Here is a 15222-nt window from a genome sequence, read left to right as displayed (position 1 = left end):
TTGGTGAACTAGAGACTTGAGAGTGCAAGTACGGCTGAGGTGGCCATCGCTAGGGTTGGATGCTGCGTTGAAGCCCACTGGCGGAAGACCAACCTAAGGTGGGCTCCATTATTCCACACCGATTAAAGCAATGAGTAAGGTTAAAATTGTCTCAAGGATGAGAATGGAAAACAAACAGGTGTTCAGCTCTGTCTGTGACAGTTGTCAATTCCTTCTGGAGACTGCGGTCAGGCAAGTGCAGGAGTCTTTGTCCCATGCTGCCAGGTTCGGGGGCAATTGTTGCCTTGCAGCCATTGGACTCCTGGATGCTCTCACTTGCCTCAGTGCTGAACAGGTTCCGTAGCTGTGGACTCAAACTTTTGGGGACTCTGAAGTTCATGTTCCATGCTTTTGTTTACTTGTTTGTTAATATTCATGCAATTTGATCAAGGTGTCAAGAATGAGGGTGAATGATGAATTGGTGCTCAGCTCACTTCAGCACTGAACTAACTCTGCAGCTGTGACTTGTGACCATTGGCACTCACTTCAAGTGTTGAACAGGCTCTGCGGCTATGGCCTGCAGACATTGGGCTCCTGGACCAGCTTCATTTGCCTCAGCGCTGAACTGGCTTTATGCCATGAACTCACTTTTGTTGTTTCCAGTCATTGTGTATGGATAGACAATTCCAAAGATTCTATAACATCACTTCATTTTCCTGTAAATGCCTTCAAGAAAATGAATCTCAAGGCAGAATATGGAGAAATAGACTCAGTGCCCTGTGTATTAATGAAAATATCTAATCAGTCAATCATGTGGCAGCAACTCAATGTGTAAAAACATGCAGACATGGTCAAGAGGTGGTTTGGTCTAAACACAGTTGTTCACACTAAGCATCAGAATGGGGAAAAATGTGATCAAAGTGACTTTAACCACAAAATGATTGTTGGCACCAGATGTAGTAATTTGAGTATCTCAGAAACTGTTGAACTCCTGGGACGTTTACCCACTATTCTCTAGAGTTTACAGAGAATGGTGTGAAAGACAAAAACATCCAGTGAGTGGCAGTTCTGTGGACAAAAATGCCTTGTTACTGAGAGAAATTAGAGGAGAATAGCCAGACTGGATCAAGTTGACAGGAAGATGACAGTAACTCAAAAAATCATGCGTTACAACAGTTGTGTGCAGAAGAGCATCTCCAAATGTACAACACATTAAACCTTGAAGTGGATGGGCTATAACAGGAAAAGACCACACTTGGTTACATTCCTCTAATAAAGTGGTCACTAAGTATAGATTTTGAAGTCAAAGCATGCTAGCCTTCATCTGTCAGGACATTGAATACAGTATAGACTTTTAGACACATAATTTTTGTTAAAGAAATCATGAAGCAGTTGTCCTTCCACTAGTTCCACTTTCCTTATGATTGGTAAACACTTATCTCATTAAGTAGACAAGATTCTCAGAGTTAAAAACAAAACACTTGAAAAGATGCTTTTGTTTTCCTTTATAATCACCTCAACGTGTTTCAAATCCTTCCCTATCTCTTTATTAAGCTACCGGATAAACAGAGCAGATGCACCTGGATAATTGATTACTCTTAACAGATTATTTTATTTGCTAATTATGATAGTCTTTTATGTAGAATTTTCTCATTGTTTTAGCCACATTCATGGGCAAGAAGTGAAATGTCCCATAAATGTAAGAACACTGGACTATAGAAATAAATGGGGAGTGAAAATTTCCATCTGGATTGGAAAGAAAGAGGGGGTGGGTATAGTCAAGCAGACCGCATAATCAAAGACCCAAATCACCTTGACATTTTAAAACTGCAAACACCAGGAATTCTGCAGATGCTGGAATTCAAGCAACACACATCGAGGGTCTCGGCCTGAAATGTCGACCGTACCTCTTCCTAGAGATGCTGCCTGGCCTGTTGTGTTCACCAGCAACTTTGATGTGTGCACCTTGACATTTTCTCTTCTTTTCTTTCCCCTTCCCATTGAGCAGAAGATACAAAAGCCTGAAAATGTGTACCACCAAGCTCAAGGACTGCTTCTACTTCATTGCTATAAGACTATTATATGGGCTTCTTGTATGATAAGGTGGACTATTGACTTCACTATCTACCTCATCACGGCTTTGCACCTTATTGACTAGCTGTAATTCACTTTCTCTGTAACTGCAACACTTTATTCTGTATTCTATTATTGTTTATCCCTTGTGCTTAATGACCTTATGTAATTAAATGATCTGTATGGAGAGTATGCAGAACACCATTTTTCACTGTACCTCAGTACACACGATAATAATAAATCAATTACCAATTTACCAAATTAGCCTTTGAAAAGCAAATGTTAGTTGCCAGTATCAGTCCGTGCTGGATTGTTACCTTTATACTTGCTGAGGGCTTGTGTTACTCTAATTGCCGGAGGAATTATTGGAATCGAACTCTGTGCAATCATCAGTGAGTGAATCAGAATCAGAAACTGTCATGAAATTCGTTGATTTGCGGCAGCAGTACACTGAGATGCATAAAAGTTACTATAAGTTACAATAAGAAGTATAAAAGAATAAATGAATAGTGCAAATAGAGATCAAAATAGTGGGGTAGTGTTCATGGATTCATGAACCGTTCAGAAATCTGATGTCTGAGGGAAGGGAGCTGATCCTGAAATGTTGAGAGTTTGTTTTCAGTCTCCCGTACCTCCTTCCCTGATGGTACTAATGAGAAGACAGCATGTCCTGGATACAAATGTCCTTCACGATTGGTACCACCTTCTTGTGAATGTCTTCGATGGAGGGACGGCCGGTGTCCATAATGGAGTTGACTGGGTTTACTACAACCCTCGGTAGTTTTTTCTGATCCTGTGCATGGGTGCCTCCTGTCACAACCACGAACTCTGCTGAAGGGTCTGTGCACCTGTGCAGGCGGGTAGCGCATTGGGGTCAGCATTCATGCTTGTGAGTATACACATTCCAGCTAATAACTTTCTCATTATCATGGTATTTAACTCCCTTCTTTTTGTTCCAGTCTTGTTGAGAATTGACCAAAAGCACAGCAACATTTACACTTCCTGCTTACCCTCATCCTGGTCCTGGAAAGAGGACTGCCATTTTGACTGATGCTGTAAAGGATCGGTACTCATTTAACATTTAGTTATTACTTCCAGCCACACTGTTAATATTTACCTTTCAGTTTGAGAGTTTCCGTTAACATCCCTCTTGGCCCAGCTCTTGTTTTTCTTTCCCTTTAAAGTCTGCAGCAGTTCTCATTAAAGTCAGTGAACTGTTGATCCACTTGTGCGTGTTGCTCTCTCTCTCCACAGATGGGCCATATCAGAACGTTTCTGACACTTCCATACCAGAATATGATGCAACTATTCAAAATATTCTTGATCAGAATGATGCAAATAACTCTCGTCTGCCTTAGTGATGCAAGGAAAGGCATTGATGAAGCTGCTGAGAAAGTTTGGGCCCAGGGCAATGCCATTAGGAACTTCTTTTGTGATGTCCTGGGGCAGAGACGATTGACTCAATAACTGTAACAACTCTTGTGCGTTGCTTTTCAGTCCATCATGGGTAAAGCCCTTCCCACTATTGAGCACAGCTACATGGAGTGCTGTTGTAGGAAAGTAGCAACCATTGTCAAAGACTTCGACCACCCAGGACATGCTGTCCTCTCACTGCTGCCATCAGGAAGGAGGTATAGGAGCCTCAAGTCCCACACCATCAGATTCAGGAAAAGTTATTACCCTTCAACCATCAGGCACTTAAACCAGAGGGAATAAGTTCACTTGTCCCATCACTGAAATATTCCCACAACCTTTGGACTCACTTCAAGGACTCTTCATCTCATTTTCTCATTATATATTGCTTATTAATTATTACTATTTTCTATCTTTATTTGCAAAGTTTGTTGTCTTTTGTACATTCATTGTTTGTCCGTCCTGTTGGCCACAATAGTTCATTGATTCCATTGCATTTCTTATACAGTACTTGCTGTGAATGCCCACAAGAAAACAAATCTCAGGTTTGTAATTGGTGACATACATGTACTTTGATAAGAAATTTACTTTGAACTTATTGAAATCAATCCTTGGAATGTTGTCTAGACAGTATTTTCTTTCCTCTGCCTGGCAAGTGATAAGATAGCCTTTTAAATTCTTTCCATGTCCGTCAACTTATTGCAAGTACTGGCTCGGCAAGAGGGATGAACAGAAAGTAATGAGCTTCTAATAGCAGATATAGCATGAACTATTTATTACTTTTACGTGGCTTAATCTCACAAGGCTGACCAAGCACAGTTAGTTAAACAAGGTTAGCTATAGATTGTTAAACTGTTGTAGGTATTTCATGCTATGCTGGACATGATGGGGTCAGGCACACTTCACTCAATCAATACAATTCATTTCTGTGTAATAACACATAATGAAGACTACATCAGACCAATCCACATCACTTGCCTTAATCGAGATTGCTTGTAACCATTTTCCAGCACTTCTAACCTTTAACATCAGTGAAAGTTACTTCTTTTGAAAAACTAAGTGACTTTGCAAGTTTCCTCTTTTCATTGTCCTTTACTCATATCGATCCTCAGAGTTCTTTTTCAACAAGGTGTGTGTGTGCGTGTGTGTGTGTGTGTGTGCGCGCACGTGTGTGTGTGTGTGTGTGTGTGTGTGTGTGCGCGTGCGCGCGTATCTATCAATCACAGAAAATGACAACACAGAACCAGGCCCTTGGACCCAACAAACCCTCACTGAACTGTTACTCATTAGCCAACATCTGAACCAAGACCCTCCATATATCCATCTATGTACTTAACCAAACTTCTCTTGAGGACCTGAGTAATAGGGAACAATTGAATAGATTAAGACTTGTTGTAACGTCAGCATTATTAAAAGTAAGTTAACACTAATTAGGATAATGGGGGGTTCTACTTCCATTCTTTTTTACTTCCGGTGGGCTTTGTATATAGGCCTGCCATGCCGTATGGGTTGTGAAAGCTTCTGTATATACATAATGGTTTTGAAGTTCAACATAAGGTTGTTTCTTTGGCATGAAGTTGTTGAGTGTGCCTTTTTCAAAGTAGAAGTTAATACATATTTTTGGCAACAAGTGAACTTATTTTGTGAACGTATTGATACATTTTCTCAACGGAAGCTTCGCGTTTCAGATGGCGACGTTTGCAACTATCGGTGAATTTCTGGAAGGAAACGAGGACTGGCTGGTGTATGAAGAAAGGTTGGGACACTTTTTCTGTGCTAATGGAATTACTGAGGAGGCTAAGAAGCGCTATATTCTCCTGAGTGTGTTGGGGGCAAAGACTTACAAGCTAATAAAGAATTTAGCCGCACCGCAGAAACCAGGGGACATTCCATATGACGAACTGGTCAAGCTCGTGGGGAAACCACTACAATCCGAAACCATCTGTGATGGTCCAACGGTGTAAGTTTCACAGCCGTTTCAGGAAGCCAGGTCAGTCTGTGGCCAATTTCGTGGCCAAGCTTTGGCAGCTGTCAGAGCATTGTGATTTCAGAGCGGTGTTGGAAGACATGCTCCGTGATAGATTGGTATGCGGCATTAATAATGATGGCATATAACGCTGCCTGGGCAGGAGAAAGATCAACAGGCTCAGGCAGCCACACACCATCTAGAAGAAGCAGGTGAAGAGGCAGCGTCTGCTTACAACATGTTTGCAGTGGAGACAGATGAGGAACCACCTGAACCATATTATGCCACAGTCACTGTCAGGGGAAAGGACATTACGTTTGAGATTGATTCAGGAGCTACTGCATCGGTCGTTAGTGAGGAGACCTACAGGGGGACATGAGGGTCCAACCTGCCTCCCATTAGACTGTCAGAGCTCAAACTCAGGACCTATGCGGGGCAGCCCATACCTCATTTAGGGGTGTTATATGTGGACACTTCAGCGAGGGGTCAGAAGGTTGAAGCCAGGCTGGTGATAGCTAAAGACAGGGGGCCCAGTCTTTTGGGTCACAATTGGCTATGCAAAATCCAGCTCAACTGGCATGAAATTAAGTATGCACACACGATGGAGGACATTCTGCAGCGGTACAGTGACGTTTTCAGGGTTAAGCTAGGAACGCCGAAGGGAGTTACAGTGAAACTCAATGTCGACCCTCAGGCTACACAACGTTTTTTTAAGTGCAGGTCGATGCCCTATGCCATGAAAGGCAAAGTCGAGGTGGAGCTGGAATGTTTACAGAGGCTGACCATTAGTGAGCCTGTCCACTTTTCAAGGTGGGCGGCTCCCATTGTTCCAGTTTTGAAGGCAGACAAAACGGTGAGGATATGTGGGGATTATAAGCTTACGGTGAATCAGGTCTCTAGGCTGGAGGAGTACCCATTGCCACGGATGGGTGATCTGTTTGTGACCCCGTCAGGGGGTAAGCTGTTCAGAAATCTGGACATGAGTCACGCCTCCCAACGGCTGCTACTCGACAAGAATTCAAAGGAGTACATCACAATTAATACGCAGAAGGGATTATTCACATGCAATCGCCTGGTGTTTGGACTGGCGTCCAGCCCTGCCATTTTCCAAAGGACAATGGACACTTTGCTGCCGGGGATTCCGCACATAGCAGTGTACCTTGATGATATTTTGATCATGAGAGCTATGGAGGTGGAGCATCTGGCTAATTTAGAACGGGTGCTGAAGATGCTGTCAGATGCAGGACTGTGGTTGAAACGTGTAAAATGTGTTTTCCTGGCAACGAGTGTGACTTACCTGGAACACAAGATCACAGCTGAGGAGCTTTTTCCTGTGGAGGACAAAGTGAGAGCTAATAAGGAGGCTCCAAGACCGTCACGGAACTCAGATCATTTTTGGGCATAGTGAATTATTATGGCAAGTTTCTTCCTGATCTCTCAAGGGTTTTGACCCCACTGTATAAGCTGCTTCACAATGAACTAAGTGGCAGTGGGATGAAGAGCAGGAGAAAGCTTTCAAGGAAGAGGAAGAACTCCTCCACTCACTGAAGCTGCTTGTTCACTATGACCCAGATAAGGAGATCACCCTGGCATGTGATGCCTCGCCCTACGGAGCCGGGGCAGTTCTCTCACACGTAATGGAGGACCGTTCAGAGAGGCCTATTGGTTTTGCTTCACGTACCCTGACAGCTGCTGAGAAGGGATATTCACAACTAGACAAAGGAGTTCTGGCCATTGTTTTTGCGGTCAAACGCTTTCATCAGTACCTTTATGGACGCATATTTACAATTTATACGGACCATAAACCACTGATTTGAGCCTGTTCAGTGAGACTAGATGCATCCCACCTCTAGCCTGAGCCTGGATACAGCGTTAGGCTCTTACATTGTCAGCCTACCAGTACACTATAGTGTACAGAGCGGGTGGGAATAATGCAAACGCCGATGCACTGAGTCGACTACCTGTACCGGAGACACCTGTTACTACATATGTGCCTCCAGAGACTGTGTTTTCATTGGAAAGGCTGTCAGAGACACCTGTAATGATGACCCAGATCAGGCAGTGGACAGAGAGGGACCCAGTCCTTTCTCAAGTTAAGACTTTTCTTTTACAAGGTTGGCCCAGAGTCGTGGAAGGAGAGGAAATAAGGCCTTATGCCAAACGCAAGACAGAACTCAGTCTGCAGGATGGCTGCATTTTCTGGGGGATGAGGGTCATCGTGCCTCCCCCTGGCCATTCACAGATTGTGGAGGAAATTCATGAGGCTCACCCAGGAGTGTCTCGAATGAAAAGCTTTGCAAGATCCTACGTTTGGTGGCCAAGGATGGATCAGGATCTGGAGAACAAGGTAAAATCATGCACGCAATGTCAGACTAATCAGAATATACCACCACCAGCTCCTTTGCACCCATGGGAGTGGCCAGACCACCCCTGGTCTAGGCTACATTTGGACTTTGCTGACCCTTTTTTGGGGCAGATGTTTCTTGTAATGGTAGATACGCATTCTAAATGGATTGAAGCTCACGTCATGAGCAACATCACAGCCCCCTCAACCATAGACAAACTCAGGCAAGTGTTTGCAGTCCATGGGTTGCCTGACACTCTGGTCACTGATAATGGCCCGACGTTCACCAGTGAGCTGTTCAGTGAGTTCATGCAGCAGAATGACATTCATCACATTCGGACAGCCCCTTTCCACCCAGCCTCAAATGGTTTGGCTGAGCAGGCTGTTCAGACAGTGAAGGGAGGCCTGAAGCGGATGACAGGGGACTCTCTTAGCATTCGGCTTTCACGTTTCCTGTTTAAATATCGCCTCACACCACAGACTACGACTGCCCGCCCTCCAGCAGAGATGCGGATGGGGCATAGGCCCAAGTCAAGATTGGACCTGCTGCGCCCGGACATGAAGGCGAAAGTAGAGAGAAAACAGGAAAAGCAGAAGGAGGGACATGATCAACATGCGCGAGGGAGACAGTTAAAACTGGATGACAATGTCTATATGAGAAACAATCAGCAATGGCTGCCTGGGGTTATTCTTAAGCAGAGTGGTCCCGTCTCCTATGTTGTTAAGCTGACTGGTGGGCGTATTTTCCGCAGACATCAGGACCATGTGTGTCTGCGTCATGATACTGCCTCAGAGGCAGACAGCTCAATGGAGTTTCCATTTGTGAGACAGACTACGGTGGAAGCAGGTCCACCAGTGACTTTGCCAGAGGGTGAGATGCTGGCAGAGTGGTCGGGGTCCCCTGAGGAGGATGGGCATTCTCACTCAGACAGACAGACCCCTCTCATGCCCCCAAAACCAGACTCACCCAAAACACCCTCACCAGCAGTGCCTGCTGGGTTACTGAGGGGTAGTGCGCAGATTACAGCGCACTCGTAAACCTCCGGACAGACTGAATCTTTGACAGGACAGCTCTTTTATTGTTGTTGTTAGATTGAATGTTGAATCTGTCATGATATCCAGATGTTTTGTATTGATAAACTGTTGCTGAGATACTAGTATATGTTTTCAGGGTTACGCAAGTTAATAACACCACTGTTTTTATTTCCTAGTTTTTTGACATTTGGGGATGTTGGATTTTAAAGGGGGAGAAGTGTTGTAATGTGAGCATTATTAAAAGTAAGTTAATACTAATTCGGGTAATAGGGGTTCTACTTCCGTTCTTTTTTACTTTCGATGGGCTTTGTATATAGGGTGCCTGCCATTCCGTACAGGTTGTGAAAGCCTCTGTATGTACATAACGGTTTTGAAGTTCGACATAAAGTTGTTTCTTTGGCATGAAGTTGCGGAGTGTTACTGCAGGACTTCTTTTCCCTAGAGCGCAGGAGAATGGGGGGAGATCTGATAGAGGTATCAAAAACTATGAAGGATATAGTTAGGGTAGATGCAAGCAGGCTTTAAGGTAAAACATTTAAGGGAAACTTGAAAGGGGAACTTCTTCACTCAGAGGATGGTGCGATTGTGAAACAAGCTGCCAGCTTGTGGCTACAATTTCAATATTTAAGAAAAGTTTGGATAAGTATGTGGACGGAAGGAGTTTCGATGGATATCATCCAGGTGTGAGTTGATGGGACTAGACAAAATAACAGTTCAAGACAGGCTTGTTAGGCAGAAGGGTTTCTTTCTGCATTGTAGTGCTGTATGACTCTAAATGTCGATATCGAACCTGCATCTACCATTTCCGCTGGCACTTTGCTCAACACTCACATCACCCTCTGAGTGAAGAAGTCCCCACTCAGGTTCCCCTTAAGTATTTCACTTTTCAACCTTAATGCATGACTCACAGTTGTAGTCTCACTCAACTTCGGTGAAAAACCTGCCTTTATTTTCCCTGTCTATACTCCGAATAATTTTGTATTTCCCTATCACATCTCCCATCATTTTCTCTAGGGAATAAAGTCCTAATCTGTTCAACTCAGGTCATTAAGTCCTGACAAAATCCTTGTAAATTTTATATGTACTCTTTCAATCTTATTAATATTCTTCCAGTGGGGTGATGGCCAGAATTGCAACAGTACTGTTTTTTTCTGCACACATCTGTATTTATTCAGGGAACAGACACAGAGTCTATAGAGATGAAGCAAAGCAGCACTGAGGTCATGGACCATATACAGATTACCGAGGAGGAGGTGCTTGCTGTCTTAAGGCAAAATATTGCAGGTAAATCCCCAGGGCCTGACTGGGTGTTCCCTCGGGCCTTCTGGGAGGCTGGTGCAGAAATTGCAGTGGCCCAAGCAGAGGTATTCCTTCTTGTAAAATCGTGTCTAATCTATGTTTTTCTTGTAAATGCTGCTTAGATAATGCTCTGTGCTTGTGAGGCTGCTGTGAATAAGTTTATAATTGCACCTATGCATATATGTACTTGTGCATGTGACTATAAACTTGGTTTTGACTTTGAATTTTTGTAAGGTTCTATTCTAAACTCAGAGTATCACCCAATGAATGGGAGTCAAATAAGGTAGTTGCTTTCTCTTGATTTAAGTATTTTAATCTCTTTTAACATCTGGAAAATCAGGAGAATTGTGAATCCTACATCATAACCTCAAGGCCATATTTTATGCTTTGCATGCCTGATGACTGAGACTTCATTACTGGAGTTTTATTATTCAAATGTATCCTTTTTAAAACACACAAGGGAAAACTGATTTAGGTTTGATAATGAGCTTGTATGGCTAGTTTCACACAATACAGTTTAAATGCGATCAATTATCCAAGCCATTACGATATTAAATTCACATCGAGGTAAATAATTCTACATGTTTTACTTTTTAATTATTTGTTCGATGGATACGGACATCACTGAGAATGTTAGCATTTATTCCCCATCTCTAATTGCATCTGAACAGTTGTTAGCAGCCACATTGTCAGGTCTTGAGCAAAACACAATCTGCTGGAGGAACTTGGTGATTCAAGCAGCAACAATCAGGGGAAAGGAACTTTTGACGTTTCAGTCTTGATACTGTGCACCTGGACTGAGAATGAAGAGCAGAAATAGCCAGTTTAAAGAGCAGGGAAGTGGTGAGACAAGGTGAATTTGGTAAATCAAAAAATTGGTTTATTGTCGCATGTACAAAGATACCGTGAAAAACCTGTCTTGAATACTATCCAATCATACCAGTTCACTGCTGTTGGCATCCATCTATCTCGAAGGACAATAGCTGATGATGATGATCATCATAAACCTGGGTGGAAGCTATGGGGGAATCTGAAGTGCCCAGCCATCATGATCCCCCTCTTGGCCTCACCAGTGTAGTCCAAAGGAAAGCTTATGAAGCAATACATTTGGCACCAGCTTGGCTGCAGGAATTGCCGGAAGGCTGTTCAATGACATCCAGCCACCTCAGGGGCTCCGCTCTGGATTTGCTGTCTGGGTTACTCCCATAGCTTTTGTCTCTCCTGAGGCCACCCACAAGGCTGTAAGGCTATTTCCCCAGAGTTGGGGATCTGGTTCACAAGTACCAGAGCGCATCCACACACCAGGGCCAGTATGCTATGTGTGCAGGGGCCAGACCTACTTCCCGTCCTCTGTAGTTCAGCCTGAGTCCAGAAAGAGTGTAGTTTCTGTGTGTCACCATCGAGGAGACACTACTGAGGCTTGCTGTTGGAAAGGCTATGTACTGGCAGTTTAAGACTTACACATTTAGCTCTCCTTTTCAGAAGACTTCTAGCCAGCAGTGGAAGCTGGAAGTGAGAGTGACATGCATTACCCACTACACTACCGCACTAGTCGAATCACAGCAACCATTGAGACATCACCAATTGTTACAATGGGACGTTGGGGGTGGACCCAAGTGCAGGACACAGACACGTGAGTAGTATTAACAGAAGTGTGTTTATTAATAGTTGCCAGGAAAACAAGGGAGTGAGGATAGAATGCTTTCACAGACGGGGATGTGGGACAACAAACAGGAGGAGCTTGGACATGGAGCCTGGACTTGGATTCAGACATGGAGTCTGGACTTGAGCTTGGCCTCGGACACGGAGCCTGGTCTTGGACTTGGACTTGGACACAGAGCCTGGACTTGGTCACAGAGCCTGGACCTGGACTTGGACTTGGACTGGGAGCATGGAATTAGACTCCGACGTGGACCCGGAGCCTAGACTTGGACTTGGACTGAAGCCTGGGCTTGGACACAGAGCCTGGACTTGGTCACAGAGCCTGGACCTGGACTCAGACTTGGACCAGGAGCGTGGACTTGGACTTGGACCCGGAGCCTGGGCTTGGACTCGGACTCGGGCCTGGACTTGGACATGGAGCCTGAACTTGAACTTGGACTCGGACATGGAGACACGCAACACTTGCTTTGCCAAGTGGCATGATCTCAGGGTGATAACCCCCTGCCCAGCCAAATCTTAGCACTCTTGTTTGGGTGGTTGCTGCATGTTGTGTCCCCTGTGTAACATCAGTACCCCGAAATTACATTCAGTCCGCAATGTGCAGTTAAACGATTAAGATTTTATATATAAGTATGGGGTTAGTAGAGAAACAAAAGAAAAGGAAAACAAATAAAAGGCACCAATAATCTCATAAACATGTCCAGTGCACAACATTGGATCTCACGGATTCCCTTTCGCTGATCCTCCTTCGCCCGTCGTTGACCCCTGGGCTCCCATCCCGAGCCCAGGCCCAGAGGGTCTGGCAAGCGTCTCCTCAAGCCACCTTTTCTCTCTTCATCCTCTTTACGCCTTCTCCCTGAAGCCCGTGCAAACTAACAGCTTTCACACAATGACATCTATCCCAATAGGTTAGCAAATAAATACAAGTCCCGTTATTACTAACTGCTATAGAGAACCACTGTCTCAGCAGTTAACAGTACAGAGAAGCCATTTTATTTTAACATCACAAAGAAACCATTTTATTAGCCTTAGCGGTAACATAAAAGAAGAAACCCCTTACAGACAGAATACCCAACTCGAAGTAGCGGCAAACAGCCGGACTTACTCAGCTGGAAACGAGACGACTAAACCAACCAACAACAGACAATACAAATCTTGACACGGAGTAGCTCATGAAGTGGCAAACGGCCGCTAATCACTTAGCTGGACACGAAGAGACAGAATTCCCAACTCGGAGTAGCAGCAAACGGCCGGACCTACTCAGCTGGAAACGAGACGACAAAAACCAAACATTGACTGTCCATTTGTATCTTGGCTCAGAGTGGCAGCAATCGGCCAAGCAAATCTCAGCCGGACATGAAAACAACAGAATTCGCATCTTGACTCAGGGCAGCGGCAAAAGAGCCGGCAACTCAGCTGGACATGAAAACAACTGAATTCACTAAGCAGTCACAGGCACCGAAGCAATTCAGAGTCCACGATACTTTGTGGCTCCAGGACGAGCATAGCCACACTGGCTACGGTGACAAACCAGCTGCGAGTAGATGCAAGCTGGCATTTTTATGCTGCCGTTTGAATGAGGATCAGGTGCCCTAATCAAGGAGCCCAAGAGAACACAGGGAAAAGGAAATTAACTGAAATGAGGAGACAATGGATCGGACCGTGACAGTATTCACCACCCCCCCAATGGGAGCCTCCAGGTGATCTAACAGGCTTGCCCGGATTATCGACAACCCGGATGGTTGGGGGGGCATCTGGCAGGAGAGGACTCTGGTTAGCGAGAGTTTGTAAGACAGTGTCTTTGTCGACTGGATCCGTGTTTGGCTGGTCCATTCTTTTACAATGGGACACTGGGGAGTGGACCCAAGTGCAGGACACAGACACGTAAGTATCATTAACAGAAGTGTGTTTATTAATAGTTGCCAGCAAAGCTGGGGAGCAAGGATAGAATGCTTACATGGACAAGGATGTGGGACAACAGACAGGAGGAGCTCAGACGCAGAGCCTGGACTTGGACTTGGCCTCGGACTTGGACTCGAGCCTGGGCTTGGATATGGACTTGGACACAGAGCCTGGACTTGGACTTGGACTTGGACCGGGAGCCTGGACTTGGACCTGAAGTCTCAACTTGGACTTGGACTTGGACTTGGACCCAGAGCCTGGACTTGGACCTGAAGTCTCGACTTGGACTTGGACTTGGACCTGGACTTGGATCTGAAGCCTGGACTTGGACTTGGACTTGGACTCATGCCTGGACTTGGACATGCACTTGGACATGGAGACTGGACTTGAACTTGGACTCGGATACAGAGAGGCAGAATGTCTAACTCGGAGTAGTGGCAAACGGCCGGACCTACTCAGCTGGAAATGAGACAACTAACCCAACCAACGACAGACCATACGAATCTTGACATGGAGTAGCTCAAGAAGCAGCAAACGGCAAGCAATGACTTAGCTGGACACGAGGAGATAGAGTCCCCAACTCGGAGTAGCGGAAATGGCTGGAAATCCTGACATCCTGACGAAGGGTCTCGGCCCAAAATGTCGATTGTACCTCTTCCTAGAGATGCTGCCTGGCCTACTGCATTCACCAGAAACTTTTATGTGTGTTGCTTGAATTTCTAGCATCTGCAGATTTCCTCGTGTTTGCAACTATAAAAATAATCCACCCAAAACCAAAAACTCAATTTCCCTTCTCAAATCGCAATGATTTTGCACAAGATTTAAATTAGTGTACATATTTAAAATCAGACCGCAAATCACTGTTATTATAATATTTCTGTCTTGATTTCAAATGTTGAATGGATTCCACCCACCCTGCTTATTGATTGTTTGCCCTACTCCCACCAGGGAGGAGGCTACATAGCATCCACACCAGGACTGCCAGACTCAAAAACAGTTACTTTCTCCAAGCTGTAAGACTGATCAACACCTTCTCCCACTAACCCAATCCCCTACTTCCCCAACCAGCACTACTTTATCATTTCCTGTACCTAGTATCACTTTGTGTACATAAAATGGGTGTATATGAACTATTTTATGTATTTACTATATATTCATTGTGTTTTTTTATTATTGCGTTCTTTATCTTAATGTGCTTTTTTTTTGTGCTGTATCAGATGCCGTGTAATGATTATTTAGTTTCCCTTTGCACTTGCCTACTGGAAATTACTTTAAACAATCTTAAACCTGTTAACTTTTTGTGTTTAATCGGAAATAGTTACAACTACAAATCAAATTGATTTTGTATTAACATTCACATTAAAAGATTACCAATTAGTCTGAGAGCAGAGGCCCTTTACCATCGCAAAATCGTTTGAGGATTATTAACTATTCATGGACATTATTGACCTCATTATCTTCAGAGTTACATCAGGTCTTAATTACAAACAAGGGAATATAATTGCAAAGAACTGGTGCAGAATTATTACGATTATCTCAGTATGTGTCC

Source organism: Mobula hypostoma, chromosome 2 (genome assembly GCF_963921235.1).
Source record: "Mobula hypostoma chromosome 2, sMobHyp1.1, whole genome shotgun sequence".
In the NCBI taxonomy this organism is placed as follows: Eukaryota; Metazoa; Chordata; class Chondrichthyes; order Myliobatiformes; family Myliobatidae; genus Mobula; species Mobula hypostoma.
Note: the sequence above shows the minus strand (reverse complement) of the source record.